The 17,293-nt window shown below is 41.3% G+C and overlaps 1 long non-coding RNA gene across 1 annotated transcript; it reads right to left on the bottom strand.

The window, feature by feature from the left end:
* Positions 1-7,659: 7,659 nt before the first annotated feature.
* On the bottom strand, positions 7,660-16,664 carry LOC143482142 (uncharacterized). The gene is made up of 4 exons (XR_013122138.1): positions 16,557-16,664; positions 10,778-10,800; positions 8,861-8,904; positions 7,660-8,750 (listed from the first exon to the last, which is right to left on the bottom strand). It is a non-coding gene; the product is annotated as an uncharacterized LOC143482142 (long non-coding RNA).
* Positions 16,665-17,293: the final 629 nt, after the last annotated feature.

Here is a 17,293-nt window from a genome sequence, read left to right as displayed (position 1 = left end):
CGCTTCGCCTCCACCGGCTCGCCGTGAGGTGACCTGCTCTCCGCTACCTGACGGCCAGCTCCGGTTTCAAACCTGCGGTCTCGGAGACTAGGGTGTAATTACCGGACAGGAATCGAGGTTTTTTTTCTTGCTCTCTTTTTCGCTCTCTCTGTTTCCTCATCGCTTCGCTTTGCCCTACCTAATTGTAGAACCGCAGTGACCACAGTGCGGACTGCACAACGCGCCTAAAACTGCCTTTACAGGAAGTCAAATGACATGATAAGATGTTTCGAGTCTGTTTATAGCCAATTGAGCTTCCTGTCAAATCTGTGTCACGTCTCTTAACCTTCACACTATCAGACTGTGTCACTAGCCCTCTATAGTTTCTGCATACTTCACTGAAAGATTTTTGGCAGTACCTTTGCGAGAAAGCAGACCAATACTTGGATGGTCATGATGGTTATGGTGAGGTTTTGGCTACAGTGAAGCTGCATCTTGGATGCAAAACAACATCCGAATTTTTGGGGCTTCGAGGACCAAAGCTCGGCTAGAGAAGTGTAGTGTATCGGAAATGGCCTGTGTTACAAGCAGAGAGAAGCTTCTGACCTCAGTTTCCTGTAAAGTCGTATCAGGTAGTGGAGTATATACGTGTGTATAAGGAGCAAAGCCCTAGCTGACCAGCCATTTGGTGCCACACAGCAGATTGCAACAACACTTTTCAGAGCTTTATGCAGCAGGGCTGGATACTGAATATTAGAGATATCCAGGATATATGAGGTATATGGGATATGTTATAAATATGGTTATATTAGTCACTGTACAAGCTTTACTTTCTTAAATGTTGCATAGATAAATTACAAGTTAGAACACAAAACTCTCAACTGCAGAACCGTCAGAGGGGAATCACATTATTAAACTGGCCAAAGAATCAAAATGCGTACCACCGATGCGATTCGAATCACTTGATGCGCTCACACTAGCGTAGCTGGAAGGTGACCTGTGTCTGGCGTGAGATGGGCGTGGGCCAGCTTTCGCATATGGAGCTCCATGAGGGAGTGCCAGCGTGGGGCTAATTAAAGCAAACTAGCAGTGTTTTCTCAGGGCCGGCCCCCAAACAAAAGCAAGCTCGTCCGTCTCTCCCGCGCACCCCTGTGGGGAGCGGAGCGTTACACACTGGGGGCGAAAAGGGGACAGCTGGGCCCAGGGACGGTGGGGAGAAGAACTGCATGTCAGCATCGCAAGGACGCATGAAGAGCGCACCCACCCACTCACCCGCCCAGGGTCGGGTGCCATTTTGCTAATGCTCTTCGGACATCGCCACTTTGTCGCCTCGACCTTGTTTGCTCAACCTTCTGTTCCAGCATTAATCTTTTTGCTCTGTCCTCGGGTGGAGGATTCCCAGCTGTTGTGTCAGCAGAGGGGTGGTGCTTTGGGGGGCACAAGCCACTCTTCACACACGACGGTGCCTCTTGGCGGCAGGGCCGGGTGGTGTTCGTGGGAGAGACGAGCTGACAGAATGGCAGTGGAGCTGTGACAGATGAGGAGACGCTAACAGGTCGGGGCAGCTTGACTGGAGCTCTCAGTGAGAACTGAGTGAGGAAAACTGAGTGAGGAAGACTGAGTGAGGAAGACTGGAGGCCTCAGCTTACATTTTAAACATCTGGGGCTTGGCCCAAATGTCCAGAACCATGCTCACCTCTAAAGTTTTATTTGCCCATTTGTCAGAACTCCGGCAACAATAAGCAGCAAAAAGAACTTCTTGTGAGGACTGGTACATGTTTAGATGCAGATGCGTGCAGAAATGATAATGGAGTTTAATGAATAAAGTATGGATGAAGTATGGGTCCAAACCAGATAAAGGTAGACAGCACCAAAATGTAATCCACAATCAAAAACCAGAACCAGATCAGTATCCTCGAAAAACAGTACAAAAGGACAAATCCAAAAAAATAGCAGGGTGTGTGTGTATGTGTCCGTGTTCCCCATTCATACATGCATACATATCAGTAGCGAACCGTGACCATTAAACCTGGGCCCGCTCCCCCCCCCCCTGAAAAAAATTGTTTCCTTTCCTAATTAACTGCAATAAATAAAAAATAAAAAACTGAGACGACAGTACAGCTTTAGAAACGCAATAAACAATAACATACTGTATGTACTAGATAACTAACAAAATACGGTTCCAAACAAAATAAGGTTCGTGTTCCTCGGAAGCGGAATATGTAAACAACGCGCACGAGGGCATCAAAGGAATGAACCGAAACTAGCTAGCGGTGGTACGCTAACGACAGCTAGCGTCACCACAGCGGGCGGAAATTATCATAAAGTTAAGCCCGCCTACTAAGAGGGAAGATATGATTGGTCAATTTTACTGTCATTTGAAACTGGTTTTGCACTGAATTATAACTGCCAGGCCCTCTGTAAACGAACAGCGGGCATCACAGTCCTGATAGGGGGAGACACAGGCTCACAGGCTTCCACTTCAATCAATCAATCAATCAAATTTTATTTATATAGCGCTTTTTACAACAGTTGTTGTCACAAAGCAGCTTTACAAGTGCCGAGTCCTAGCCCCCAGTGAGCAAGCCAAGGGCGACAGTGGCAAGGAAAAACTCCCTAGTTTTTTGCATGAGGAAGAAACCTTGAGAGGAACCAAGACTCAGGGGGGGAACCCATCCTCCTCTGGCCGACACCGGTCACCATGACAACAACAACAATATAGACAGAATGTAGACAGAATGTAAAAGATGCAATAATGTCCATTTAGACCGAAAAAGATGTAATAATGTCCATCATGGTGTAGGCATCCGGTTAGGCAGGAGGTGGCCGGCCAGGATGGATCGCTTGTCTCTCCTCATCTCATTATTCCTCAAGCAGGCGGGCAGCCATGTGGAGAAATGAAACAGGGAAAATTAGCTCTGTATGAGGACATATACGGGACAGGTAAAATTATAAACATTTCTGGAGTGTGGCAGCAACTCCGGCACTAAGTTAAATTATTACAGCCTAGCTAAAAAAAAGGCAGAACCAGAAGGTAACATAGGCTTGGGGGCATTCTGAGACAATGGCATCCGTCCACTGCACTGTCAACAAACTTGAGTGACCACGAGCAGTGACAGGATGACAGCACCAGCACCCCAGTCTACCATAAAACCCTTCGTCTATGAACCCCTGGATCTGTACCTTTATCTAAGGGGGATATTAATTATCAAACGCTAGACTAAATAAGTGGGTTTTCAACCTAGATTTAAAGATTGTGACTGTGTCAGAGTCCCGGACACATTTAGGAAGATTATTCCAAAGCTGGGGGGCCTTATAAGAAAAGGCTCTTCCCCCTGCTGTTACCTTGTTAATTTGTGGAACTAATAACAGACCAGCACCCTGTGATCTTAGTTGACGTGGGGGTTCATAGTAGGAAATAAGTTCCTGGAGGTATTCAGGAGCAAGCCCGTGTAGTGCTTTATATGCTAATAATAGAATTTTAAAATCAATACGAAATTTAACTGGGAGCCAATGCAGGGCTGATAGGACTGGTCTAATATGCTGAAATTTTCTAGTTCTGGTCAGAACTCTAGCTGCGGCATTTTGAACTACTTGAAGTTTATTTAGATTCTTATTTGAACATCCTGACAGTAGTGAATTGCATTAGTCTAGTCTAGAGCTAACAAAGGCGTGCACCAATTTTTCTGCATCATCCTGTGATAATGCATTTCTTAATTTGGCAATGTTGCGGAGATGTAGAAAAGCTATCCTAGTAGTATTATCTATATATTTATCAAATGATAGGTCGGAGTCGAGTATGACGCCTAGGTTTTTGGCTACTGTGCCAGGTGTAATGGGATAGTCTGCAAGATTAAGCATTAAATTAGGAATTTTCTGTCTTGCGGCCTTAGGGCCCACAAGGAGAACTTCTGTTTTGTCCTCATTTAATTGTAGGAAGTTTAGAGACATCCAGCATTTAATATCTCTTACACAGGCCTCAATTTTTCCTAAACTGAGTTTGTCATCGGGTTTGGCTGATATGTAAAGTTGAGTGTCATCCGCATAGCAGTGAAAATTGACACCATGTTTGTTTATAACTGTGCCCAATGGTAGCATATATAATGTAAATAATAGTGGTCCTAAGATGGAGCCTTGCGGGACCCCATATTTAACCATTGTACGTTTGGATGAAATATTATTGAGCTCTACAAACTGATAGCGATTTGTTAAGTAAGACTGAAACCATGAAAGGGCTATGCCTGAGACTCCAACCCAGCGTTCTAACCTTTCTAGCAAGATCCTATGATCAATTGTGTCGAAAGCTGCACTAAGATCAAGAAGCACTAACAGTGATACATAGCCTTGATCTGATGCAAGGAGGAGATCATTTGTTACTTTAACTAATGCTGTTTCAGTACTGTGATGGGGCCTAAAACCAGATTGGAACTTTTCAAATGTGTTATTCCTATACAGATATAGGCATAATTGCTGGGCAACAGCTTTTTCTATGATCTTAGATATAAATGATGTGTTTGAAATGGGTCTATAATTAGATAGCACAGTCGGATCAAGATTTGGTTTCTTGATCAGAGGTTTGATAATTGCTAATTTACATGATTTGGGCATGTGACCTATTGTAATGGATGAGTTAACTATAGTTAGAAGAGGTTCAGTTACAGCTGGTAATACCTCTTTTAATAACTTTGAGGGAACTGAGTCTAATGTGCAGGTAGTACAATTTAAGGAAGAAATTATTTTCTCTAATTCTGATTTTGGGAGTGGATGAAAAGCATCAAGTTTTTCTCCCGGTATGTAATTTAAATCAATATCAACCAAACCAGATGACATACCAGTTGTATTGCTAATAAAGGGTTTTATATTTTGTCTAATATTCTCTATTTTATTATCAAAGAAATCTATAAATACATTACTAGTGAGGTTTACTGGAATCTGAGGTTCTGTGCCTGCTTGATTTTTTGTAAGTTTAGAAATAGTATTAAAAAGAAATCTAGGATTGTTTTTATTTTTCTCTATCAGTGAGGCTAAGTATGCTGAGCGTGCTTTAGTGAGTGCCCGTTTGTAGTCAATAATGCTATCCTTCCAGGCACAGTGGAATACTTCCAATTTAGTAGATCGCCATTTCCGCTCTAATTTACGTGCTATTTGTTTTAAGTTTCTAGTTTGGTCGGTGTACCATGGGGCGAGCTTTTTGGATCTAGCTTTTTTATATTTTAGTGGAGCTACTATATCTAGAGCTGATCTGCAGGTATTCTCTAAGTAGTCGGTTAGACTATCTAACTCTCCTGGATCGGATGGCGAGTGGGCTAAAGCAGTGACACTTAACCCCTCACCTTCCAACACAGATTGAATAGACATGGTTGAATAATTTATTTGCTTATATTTCTGTAATTGTTTAGATGTCGATTGTCAAACTGTAAGTAGATAAAAAAAATTGAATAAATTATATACATTTATATTTTAAGAATATTATAGGCCTCCTGACGGTTCCCCACTGATACATATAAATATATATAAAATGTGTATGTGAATGGAGAACAGGTTTTGAGGTGAGGAGGAATGAGAATTGCAGTCTTCTTGGTTCTGCTGCATGACACTTCCACGTACATATTTCGTTAATATTAATTTAAAGGTGATACGTTTTCCAAAATTGATTTTACCAATCCTATTAGGGAATGGTTAATGCTTATTGAATTATTTTTTAATAGTAACTTTAGGGGGGGTTGGGGGGGAGGCGCTGCTCCTCCTGGGCCTCAGTGTCTGATGGCCTGACTTACAGGTTAAGAAAAGGAAAAATACCACAGGAAAAAGTAAGACAGTGTCACATATGACTCAAAGCCTCCAATGGTAATCTCGGGAGGCAGTGTGAGCTGAAGAACTAGTCCACCGACACGCTTCAGCGTTTCGTCCTGAGGGGTCATTAGCCTCTGGTCTCCAAGGGACAGAGGACTGGAGAGGTGGAGGACAGTCTTTTGAAGGGTGGCAGTGTCCCCAACCTCAGGCCTGGGCTTTGAAGCGGCCAATCCGGCATTCTTCACGTGTCTCTGCTCTCCCTTTTGCCGCAAACCCCAGTCCAAACAAACACGCCGCTCTCTGAAACTCGGACCCTGCTCAAAAATATAGTACTTCCATTTTTAAAAACAGCAGCACGCCTTCTTTGTTGCTGTGCCCGAGACCAAAGTTGTTCCACGTGTCCCCCAACGCCACAAGGTTCTGTGACAGATTTTGATTTCTTATGTAAAGATACCAAAAGTCCTCTTCTGAAGATAGTGTATGAGGAAAAGACAGAGATTTATCACAAAGGATGTGAGCTGTGGAAAGGCTTTAGGGCAGTTAAAGGAAAGGCCACAAGACTTGCATTAAAACTTTTACTGGATGTTTATTTTCTCACTTAGATATTCTCCCCATTTCCTCGTGCTTTGGCTATAGTGACCAAATGAAATATGTTGTGGTGAATATCACTGAAAAGGAGAAACTGAAATAGTTTTATGGGCCATCTGGCAAAAAATTGATGTGTTTGTTAAAGTGAGAGACAGGCTAGATTCACTCTTGAGAGAGAACTTGAGAGAACTAAAACAGAAAAGCTCCATTTCACCAGCTCACAAACAGACCACAATTACACCACCTTTGTGAAGAGAAGAAAGCCAGACAAGAACACTTAGACCTGACGTCCTGCATTTGTGTTCATAGAGTAATGCGTCATGCATCTTATGTGATAATTTACTGAATAGTATTTAATGAAAGCTCTAGGGAGATGAACCTTAAAGATCTTAAAGCAGGGAACCTGACATGTCACTTAATGGGGCTTCGTTGCTTTCAAAGACCTTCAAGATAAGAAGATGCTTCACTCCCACGTAGAGACATTCGCTCCAGCTCAACGCCTACAGTCCCAGGGGGTGTTTCTTCAAAACTGTTGTGAAATGGTGGGGCGGTTTTGTACAAAGGGGAGAATGAAAGTAGTTAAAGGCCCCGCAATTGCTGTTCAGAGCCTCTGCATCAGCACACAATGGAGGAGAAAGAGCCAGTCATCCATCTGTGTGTTTAATGGAGACATTGAGCATGGCTAGACTCTGTGACTGACATACTGGATTGTTATTACCAGTGTTACTCTAAAGAGTAAATAATAGAGAGAATTTACACTTTTTAATGATCTGAAGTCAGTTTTAACACAGAATTAAGCAGAAGCATATGTTTACTGTTAAAATGACTGTAAATGACTATAAGTGGCCATGGTCAAGAGGCAAAGGTCACCTTATTTGGGCTGATTCAAATGAGAGAGAGACTGAACTCTGTCTCAAGTGCATTTAAAACATTTGCTAAAACACTTTTTTGTTCTCCTCTTAGTTTACACCCCCCCATTTTTTTTCTCGAAATAACTTCATTTGGAAGTTTTTTTTAATATGTGTCAACATTACAACAGGAAATAAGTCATTTCTCCAGTGATCATATTTCTGTCCCAACCAGGAGTTGTATTTGCAATTCATGGCATCGTTATATAAATGTGCATGGAATTTGTCAGGTTTGTGCAGGTGTTCATTCATGTTGCAAATTGATTCCAATATCTCTGCGCTCTAGTGAAGACTGACCAAACTCACAACCTGGGGCCTCCAGCAGTACGTTTAGTGTCTTTCCTATTCTCACATGTCACATACAAATTGATAATTAGCAGCGATACAAAAAGTTAAATATTCAATATATATGAATATTATGAATATATGAATATGCTTGTTCTCTGGTGCTTATACACACATGGTAACAAACAGACAAACATACTCATGCAGGCATGCCCAAAGAGAGGGGTCAGGGGTTGTACCATCACAGACCCCTCTGCCAGCACCACAACCAGGAAACTACGGAATCGGGAGAGTCTGCCAACAGAACAACCTAAAGCAACCTCCAGGGAACACAGAGGGGAACAGAGATGTCCAGCCTCTATCTCGGTGGCTCCTTGCTCCCTTAGCAGACCTGTCCTTAATAATCAGACTACAGGGGAGGAGTCCGGCTCTAGAGCAGTGATTCCTCCCACTATCACACCTGCAGCTCCCCTCCAGTGGTAATGTAAATAGCAAAAAGAAAACATATAAAACAAAAGAACATTCCTGAGCTTATCAATACAGAATGAAACTGCATTCCATCAAATCTGTTTCTTAAAATGAAACCAAACCTGTATGAGAACATGAATTGACAATGCAAGAGATATGGACACTGTAAGTTATGGCTGTTTTAACAAAACATTTTATTTGGAGAACAGCAACAAACATTAGTATTTTATTATTAGAATTAATTATTCTGTGTGAATTATTACATATTGTGGTATATACTGAAAGGTGATCATCAACTCTATCTCAATACTTTTACATAATTTAGTGTCAAAACACAATAGCAATGCTAGTTTACCTTTTATGTTTTCACATTTGCAGTTAAAGACCAACTCCGTTTTTTTATATCTGACCAGGTGAGTTTATTCTAATAAATTAATTCTAATGTCTGTTTTTCATTTCTAAATAACATGCCAAATAAGCCAAAATTAACCTTTGACTTTACTCTTCTAATGTTAATGCAGCCCAGGCAGTATAATGGAAGCTTTTTAAGGGATACAGTACATGATTTCATCTCACACTTTATAGCCTGTTGAAATCCTCCCTCTATTCTGATTCCTATTAGATCAGAGAAAACACTGTAATTTTGTGGTACTTCAACGTTTGTTATTCAGAATCTTTATATGACAGTGTGAACTATTCAAAATGACCTTACCACATCTGAGCAAATATCTGCAAAATAGCACAACACACAAACAAGTAAACAACAATAAATATCATCAATATTGTTTGTTCATTTAAAAGCGGGCTATTCTGTCTTTTATCAGAAGGCTTATTTCTACCTTGCAATTCTTTGCTTGATTCCTCTTCTTCTCCATCTGCAGGTCTAGAATACAGGAGACAATTGCATTAATGTCACAATATATGATACAATGTTTTAAGGGCTATTCCTGCATTTGTTTCTCTGCATCTGCAATGAAATAATTTCAACTTTCAACTTTTAATCTATTAACATCATGTTCCTACTCACAGCTAAATCTGTTGTAGGAACTGATCAGTTACCATCTATGATTTCTTCTACAGTTGTGATCAAATTTATTCAACCCCCAATGCTGCGAAGGGTTTTATGGAATTCAGTGCACATTTGTAATTGTGTTCATAATGAAATCTTACAAGGACTTGTTAAAGAACTAAATGCAACTAAGATAGCATCAATTTTTTTTGTCATAAAGTATTAAATGGCCTTTTTGTGATTTCTTCATTGACACAATTATTCAACCCCTTTACGACTACCACTCCTAAGAACAGAGGTTCATTCCAGTGTTTTCCATCAGGTATTGAAAACATCTGTGGATGTCAACGAGCAGCAATCAAGCATGATAAGCACCAATTAGGCAGATTTAAAAGGACTGTGATACTCAGCTCCTTCTAGACATCTACTGGTGTGTTTCCAAGCATGGTGAAGGCAAGAGAATGGTCCCAGAAGACAAGAGAAGAGGTTATTGCTCTTCACAAGAATGGCAATGGATATAAAAAGATTGCGAAGTTGTTAAATATTCCAAGAGACACTATCGGAAGTATCATTCGCAAGTTCAAGTTAAAGGGCACAGTGGAAACGTTACCTGGTCGTGGCAGAAAGAAGATCCTGACCGCGACTGCTGTGCGCTACCTGAAGCATAATGTGGAGAAAAATCCCCGCGTGACTGCTAAGGAACTGAAAAAAGACCTGTCAGATGTGGGCACTGAAGTTTCAGCTCAGACAATAAGGCGCGCACTGCATAACGAAGACCTCCATGCCAGAACGCCCAGACGCACCCCCTTGCTGACTCCAAAGAACAAGAAAAGTCGACTGCAGTATGCCAAAAGTCATGTGGACAAGCCACAAAGGTTTTGGAACAGTGTACTGTGGTCAGATGAAACTAAATTAGAACTGTTTGGGACAATGGACCAGCGCTATGTTTGGAGAAGGAAGAACCAGGCTTATGAACAAAAGAACACCTTGCCTACTGTGAAGCATGGCGGGGGGTCAATTATGCTTTGGGGCTGTTTTGCTTCTAATGGTACAGGAAAGCTTCAACGTGTGCAGGGTACCATGAATTCCCTTCAGTACCAGGAGATCTTGGAGGAAAATGTGATGGAGTCAGTCACAAACCTGTGGCTTGGGAGACGTTGGACCTTCCAACAGGACAATGATCCGAAGCACACATCCAAGTCCACTAGAGCATGGTTGAACATGAAAGGCTGGAACATTCTAGAGTGGCCATCGCAATCACCAGACTTAAATCCAATTGAGAACCTCTGGTGGGACCTAAAGAAGGCAGTTGCAGTGCGCAAGCCTAAGAATGTGACTGAACTGGAGGCTTTTGCCCATGAAGAATGGGCTAAGATACCCATAGGTCGCTGCAAGACACTTGTGTCAAGCTATGCTTCACGCTTGAAAGCTGTCATAACTGGAAAAGGATGTTGTACTAAGTACTAAAAAATAATGTCACTAGGGGGTTGAATAAAACTGATAATGATGTGAGCACAGTAAAGACATTTGTGGTTATTCCATCATAAATATTATGTTATGTTTGTCTAATTTATAAGTGCCTCTTTGATATAATTGTAAATAAGATGACTGAAATGATCAAAATCAATGTCAAACTGGCCAAAACACTTTATTTCAGTGGGGGTTGAATAAATTTGATCACAACTGTATATATTATTACATGCCTAAAAATACAGGAACTATCTTTAGGGTCACTTTACGGTCTTACCTTGAAGCAGGCCAATCTTTTTTCTGCAAAAAAATGTTTTGTTAAACACTTTCAGTATTTTCTAAATAAATTAAATTGTGGATTTTGTGACTTGATTTACCCCCAAAATACAAAGTACAAAGTGTAAACAGTTGAAGTTTATGAGATGATACTTAGTGGTGCTCTGCATGGCATTTTCTATATTATCATCAAGTGCTGCATGAACACCATCTTTGAGACGTAAAACTTCCAACTTTCCCTCAGCCTTGAAATGAGCCAGGCTTATTTTGTGTATTATTTCTTTCATGTATCTTGATGATGAAGAAAGGAAATCACAAAAATTTTGGTTTTCCTCTGCAGCTTAAAGAAAAGGTTTGACATTTAGTATATATTACCAAAACCACAAGCAAATTAACCAACAAATAAATATGTTCATCAAGACTTTTACCTGTAAACTCAATGACTAATTTCCCCCCGCAATAAATGCCAAAATGGGGTAACTTTGTTTCCATTATTTTGCATTTCAGTATATCACCTTTTTGGAGACATTCCACACCAGTGAAGTCAATCTCTTGAAAAAGGTGGCAATCACCTTTACAGAATTAAAAAAATTCCTGTTAAAAAACGTGACAATGTGTCAATTGCAGCAAATAGTATGTGCCTATTTCAGGGCAATAAATTGTTGCAAAAAAAATTTTATATAACAAAATGAAATAAAATTATCATATTAATTGACCACTTACAAATCCCAGACAGTTTGTGATAGATACGAATGCTGGGTATTGTCCCGCTCCCTGCCTCGTTTTCTCATTTCACCTGTTCTGTATTCCATTCCTTGTTAATGACTGTATTAGTTTCACTTTGTTTTAACTGCTAGTGGTCTGCTGTTAGAGACCATTCTGAGAAAGTGTAGTGTAACTGTTTCGGCCCCTTTGGTACTTTGTGTCATTTTGGTGTTTCGGTGTTTTTGGTATTGACTATAAAATACTTTTATTAACATATAAAACACTGCATGGCTTAGGTCCAGACTATCTTAGTGAACTTATTGAACAATATAACCCAGCGCGTTCACTTCGCTCGCAGGACGCAGGGTTATTAACTGTTCCTAGGATCAAAAAGATCACAGCAGGTGGAAGAGCCTTTTCTTTTAAAGCTCCACAATTGTGGAATAATCTTCCTGCCTCTATTCGGGACTCAGACACAGTCTCAATGTTTAAAACTCGATTAAAGACTCATCTGTTTAGTTTGGCCTTTGATTAATCTGTTACATATTTACTACATCTCGTATCTTTTCTCCGAGGTTCACCTGGAGAGTAACATTGCAGTCGGAGCCTACAATACCAGCATCGTTGTTCCGACAGGGAATGAAAGCCAATCAACAGACATTTACAGTGACAATATCATAACCCAGAACTTTCATTTTTACCTTTACTTAGTCTGATTGTGTGATTTGTGTGTGACTTGTGTATTTGTCTGTATTTTGTGTAACTTGTGTGTTAACAGGCCGCCCAATGTAGGATGGGTTCCCTTTTGAGTCTTGGTTCTCCCGAGGTTTCTTCCTATTCCCCACCATCATAGGGAGTTTTTCCTCACCACTGTCGCCTTTGGCTTGCTCATTAGGGTTCTGGACCCACAGTATATAGTAAAAGCGCTATACAAATAAACTTTGATTGATTGATTGATTGATTCAAGGAGGTGAAGCAGAATGTATAGATGGAGTCTGTAATCAACGCTTACTGGAGACAAAGTGAAAGTGAAACCAGAAGATGCAACAGTCAAGCAAGGTTGTTCACATTGTGTTTGCACAAAAAAGGACTAAAATACAGACAGTAAGAAAGAATTTAAACCACATGTATGGGGCATAAAGTGAGAAGCACAACATACACAGTCTGATGCACACAATGACTAAGAACACTACTGCAAGAGGAAGCATGAGTAATGTAATGTTCAATACTGCCTGATGCATAGAATATGTAATTATTCTCTTGAATAATATGAGTGAAAACATCTCATATTTGCAAAGCATCTTTGTGAAATAAGGAAAAGAAAATGGTAACACTTTACAATACAGTTCCTTAATTAATGTTTACTCTTTATTGTAATGACCTGAAATGCTTTTGAAAGTGTTATAATTTAGTATTTAAACAAACATAGACTATTGTAATAACTACACATTTAAGGTTTTTTAAAATAGAATTTTCACTTTACTTGTGGAGACACAAAAAATAATAATGTTGATGTTCAAGTAATTAATTCTTCGTTAAAGACTAAGTAGCAACACTAAGAAAGTGATGTACATATTAACACTGATGGTGCAAGACAGGTCACCATTTACATTAGCTGTCAATGTAATTAATAACACAGTTTGGTGTGCATGTGTCCTTGAGGCTCTTTGCCAGGTCTGGCTGCATTGATGGAGGAAGATCACTTGCTGATTTAAACTGGGAAAAGCTCTCTAGATTACAGATGAAAGCAGGTAACACAGCTGCACACAACTGAACTTTCTATCAGGGCCACACCTCTCATCAGGGGTACTGAGATCCACATCCCCTTACAGGGGTGGGTTCCTAGGGTACACTGACCTCACTGAAATTACATCCTACTTCTGACACTATTTGTTACAAAGGCTGCAGGCAGCCACCATATCTAGGATGTGAACCCAGGTCCACAAGGAGTTAAACAGGAGCCTTGACCACTGGACCAAAGAGCCAGTGTGTGTGGACTGCAGCCAAACCAGCCATTTTGTAGATAAGACCTTGGCCCCTGGCACAGAGAATAGTTAGTCCAAGAGAAGTGGGTATTGCTGTGCTTTGTTTTGATTCTTTTTTTGTGCTGTTCAGTTTGTCCAATCTTAAGGACAATATATAGGAAAATAGTACATGAGTAATAATACATGAGTTCAATTCAGTGTTGAATGTAATATTCAAAGTTTATTTTTGTGATGAAGAATTAATAAATATGCCAACACGATAATTTTCTGCTTAGTTAATACTTATTTAAGAAAACATTAAACCTAGTTATTACAATAGTCCATGTTTGTTAAAATACTAAATAATAAGACTATTAAAAACATTACAGCAGCATGAGAAGAGTCCAGCAGTGCTGTCAATGCCTTCTGCATTGAATGTGCAGCACTGGTAGACAGAACCTGTGGGTTTATGTAGAGGGAAGGCAAGAGAGCAGAAACAAGCTACAGGTGCAGGTGGGTGTGTCAGTATGTGGGTGATTGAGAACGAGGGAGTGGGTGAGGGGTTGTGTGTGTGTGTGTGAGGGTTTGTGTGTGTGAGGGCATGCCAGCTCTTACGGACAATCCTCGGTCTGCACAGGCCCCCACAATGACTGCCTTGCCCGCATGTGGGTCTGGGACTGATTCGGTGCCTGTTTTGTGTAATGCTACTCCCTGTGTTGGTCCTGTTCTGCGCTTACCTATGTTCCCTTTGTTGCCCTGTCCCGTTCCTGGTTTCCTGTTGGTGCCTGTCCCTGTGTGCGTTTTTGTTCGTGTCCACGTGCCCGTCCCTGTGTCTGTCTTTGGAGGCTTTCTCCAGGTCCCTGTGCCTGTATCTGTCCCCCAGGTCATCACCCACTTTGTTCCCGTCCCTGTCTCCGTCATCCTCCACCTATTTGCCTCTGTGTCCCAGTCTCCCCAGGTGTCCAGTCCTGTGCCCTCGGCCCCGTCCTGTCCGGTCCCCTCGGTTCCGCCTCCTGTACCTGTCCCCGGTCCTGTCCCATCTTGTCCTGTTCCCGTGTCCCTGCCGATTCCTCGTCCTGGTCCTCCCTTGGGTTTGGCCCGTTGTTCCTTGCCCCTGTCCTGCCCTGTGCCTGTTGCCCCTACCTCGCCCCTTGGTTCCCCTCGGCGGCCCGCTTATTGTGTCTCTGGTGTCTGTTCTCCCCTCCCTGTTTTGGCGTGCCCCGGAGTTGCACGCCTTGAGGGGGGGCTCTGTCACGCCCAGCTCCGCCCTCCTCCCTTGTCCCGCCTTGTTTCCCTGTTGCCTTAGTCCTTTCTGTCTGTCACACCCACGTCTTTAGTATTTCCACCTGTGTCTTGTTTCTCCTCCTTGTTTTCTGTGTATTTAGGTTCCCCTGCCCCATTCCTCCTTGTCGGTCATTGTTTGTATGTTCTCCAGGTCTCTTTGCTTCTTTGCCTTGCTCTCCCCCCTGTTGCTACTTTATGTTTCGTGTGCTTTGCAGTCCCGGTTGTTTCGTTCCTTGGTGGCATGTTTTCTGTGTGTTTTAGCTCCTTTGTTTCTCTGTGTTCAAGCATTGTGTTCCGCTATTTCTTGTCTAGTTAATGCCCTAGTTCCTGTCTTGGTTTGTGTTTTACATTGTAGCCTGCTCATGTCCTTAGCTCTGTAGCCCTCCTTGTTACGTATGTGTGCACTGGGTTCGTTTTCCATTGTTTATCTATTGTAGTATTGGTTCTTGTTAAGTATTCCCCGTATGAGTGTTGTCTGGTTGGCTATGGTTTGGTTCCTTCTGTTTTGCGTTTCTGGTTCTCTCCCTGGGCTCTGTGTATTGTAGGTAGTTTGGTTATCTTTTGAATAAATTAGTTAAATTCCTGCGTTTGCGTCATGCCTGCCCGTCGAAATCGTTACACATAGTATTATCTTACATGTATCAATACTCATATTTTGATTGTTAGGCGTCCTCGTAATTCAGAGGATCCATTGATGTTCAGGAGAAAAATGTACACAGAACAAAATATATAGGTTCGGACATATTAATATGCCACAGAACGTGATGGTAATTGATTTGACGAAGAAAATAATTTCTGCAACTGAAAATGCTCATTTTTATGATGCCTACAGAATGAATTGTGACTTCCTAATGTCAGTTCAGACATTAGATTTTTACATTGGCATATCTAAAGTATGTAACTGTAGTAATGGCTGTAGGAGGTTTCTGTTGATTGTTCCATCTCTATTGATGTCTGTTCTCATTTTAGTTCTTGTGCAGTCAATGGCAATAGAAAATGGCGGTTTGTTTGGGTGCTGGACTTTTAAAAGAAACATTTCTAAACACTGGGTCTATACTTGAACATAACCAAGGAAATAACCTGTAACACACTGAGAGACAGATGAACTGATATACTGGTAGACGTAGGCTACATTGTAATGGAACAGGCTTTTAAACTTAAAAATGTGTGTGCCTATAGTTACACACTGGAATAAAAACACAAGTTGAACAACCACTTAAATATAAATGTTATCTCTAGGCTAGGGGCATAAACGTGATTTGAGCTCAACGTATTGCTTTTAACCATAATTGGTTAATCTGACTGTCATTCAGGAAACTGGCCAATGACAACTGTTCGCGCCTCTCAGGTCATGTTTGAAAATTTCAGCGAGTGTGCTGACGATGGACATTACGGTCGGTCAGAGCTGTGGTGGCTAGCTATCTATCTGGATTATTTTACATCTGCCTGCCAAATTATTATTTTGAGCGGATTATCGTTGGATGATTCAACAAAATAAGATGGAAACGGGGCACAGAGGAATAAAATGTAAGTGAAGCATTATTGGTGACATCAGGTAAGAAAACGTCCTTACTTTATGTAAGCTGTCACGTGCGGCTACGCCCCCTCTCCTAGCTGTCACTCTGGGTTCCCTCGTGTCTGTGTTTTTGCCCGTTTGTCCCGCCCTGCTCGTTAGTTTTATGAATCCCTCGTTTGTTACCACGCCCCTGTGTCATTGTCATCACCTGTCCCTAGTTTAGTTCTGTGCATAAAAGCCCCTGAGTCTCCCTTGTCCCTTGTCGAGTATTTTGATTCCTTGTTTGATTGTGTCTGTGTTGATCACTATACCTGACCGTTGATTGTTCCTGCCTTTTTGATCCTGTGTCTGTACTCGTGTCTCCTGTCTTGGTAATGCCTGTTTTTGCATGTTATTCGGACTGCCCTCCCGTAGTGATGGGCAAATGAAGCCTCTTGAAGCAATGAAGCTTTCCAACCCTTTGCTTTGCAAAAAGGTTCATTACTCGAGGCTTCATTCATCACTCACTAGTGACATCTGCTGGTGAAACTGTAACAGCCTCGTCATTCAGTTGGATCATACTTTCAACAATTTGTAAATGCAATACTGTCACAAAGTTTCCATCAAACTCATGTTTAGTAACAGGAGAATCAATTAAATCATACTTAATTGTCATGTTTTAATTATTAAAATGATTTGTAGCCAATCTAATCCTTGACCATTAGTGGTTGTGTTGGGTTTTCTTGTATGTCATGAACGTATTTGACAATGAAGATATGTTGTACTTTACTATATTGGGAATTGAGTGGTTGTTGAGGCAGACTGAATATTTTGAGTTAGAAACTGATAAAAAAAAAACAAAATGTGTTTAAAATAATTGCTTCTTGGGGGTTCTAGATCTGGTTTGGTAGTCATGGCCTGGTGGTTAGGGAAGGGAAGTGGTTAGGGAACTGGTCTTGTAACCGGAGGGTCGTGGGTTCGATTCCCAGACCTGAGGCCATGACTGAGGCGCCCCTTAACCCTCAATTGTTCACTTATATAAAAATGAGATAAAATGTAAGTCGCTCTG

This window comes from Brachyhypopomus gauderio, chromosome 18 (genome assembly GCF_052324685.1).
Source record: "Brachyhypopomus gauderio isolate BG-103 chromosome 18, BGAUD_0.2, whole genome shotgun sequence".
NCBI lineage: Eukaryota > Metazoa > Chordata > Actinopteri > Gymnotiformes > Hypopomidae > Brachyhypopomus > Brachyhypopomus gauderio.
Note: the sequence above shows the minus strand (reverse complement) of the source record. Positions and strands in the feature narration are given on the sequence as shown.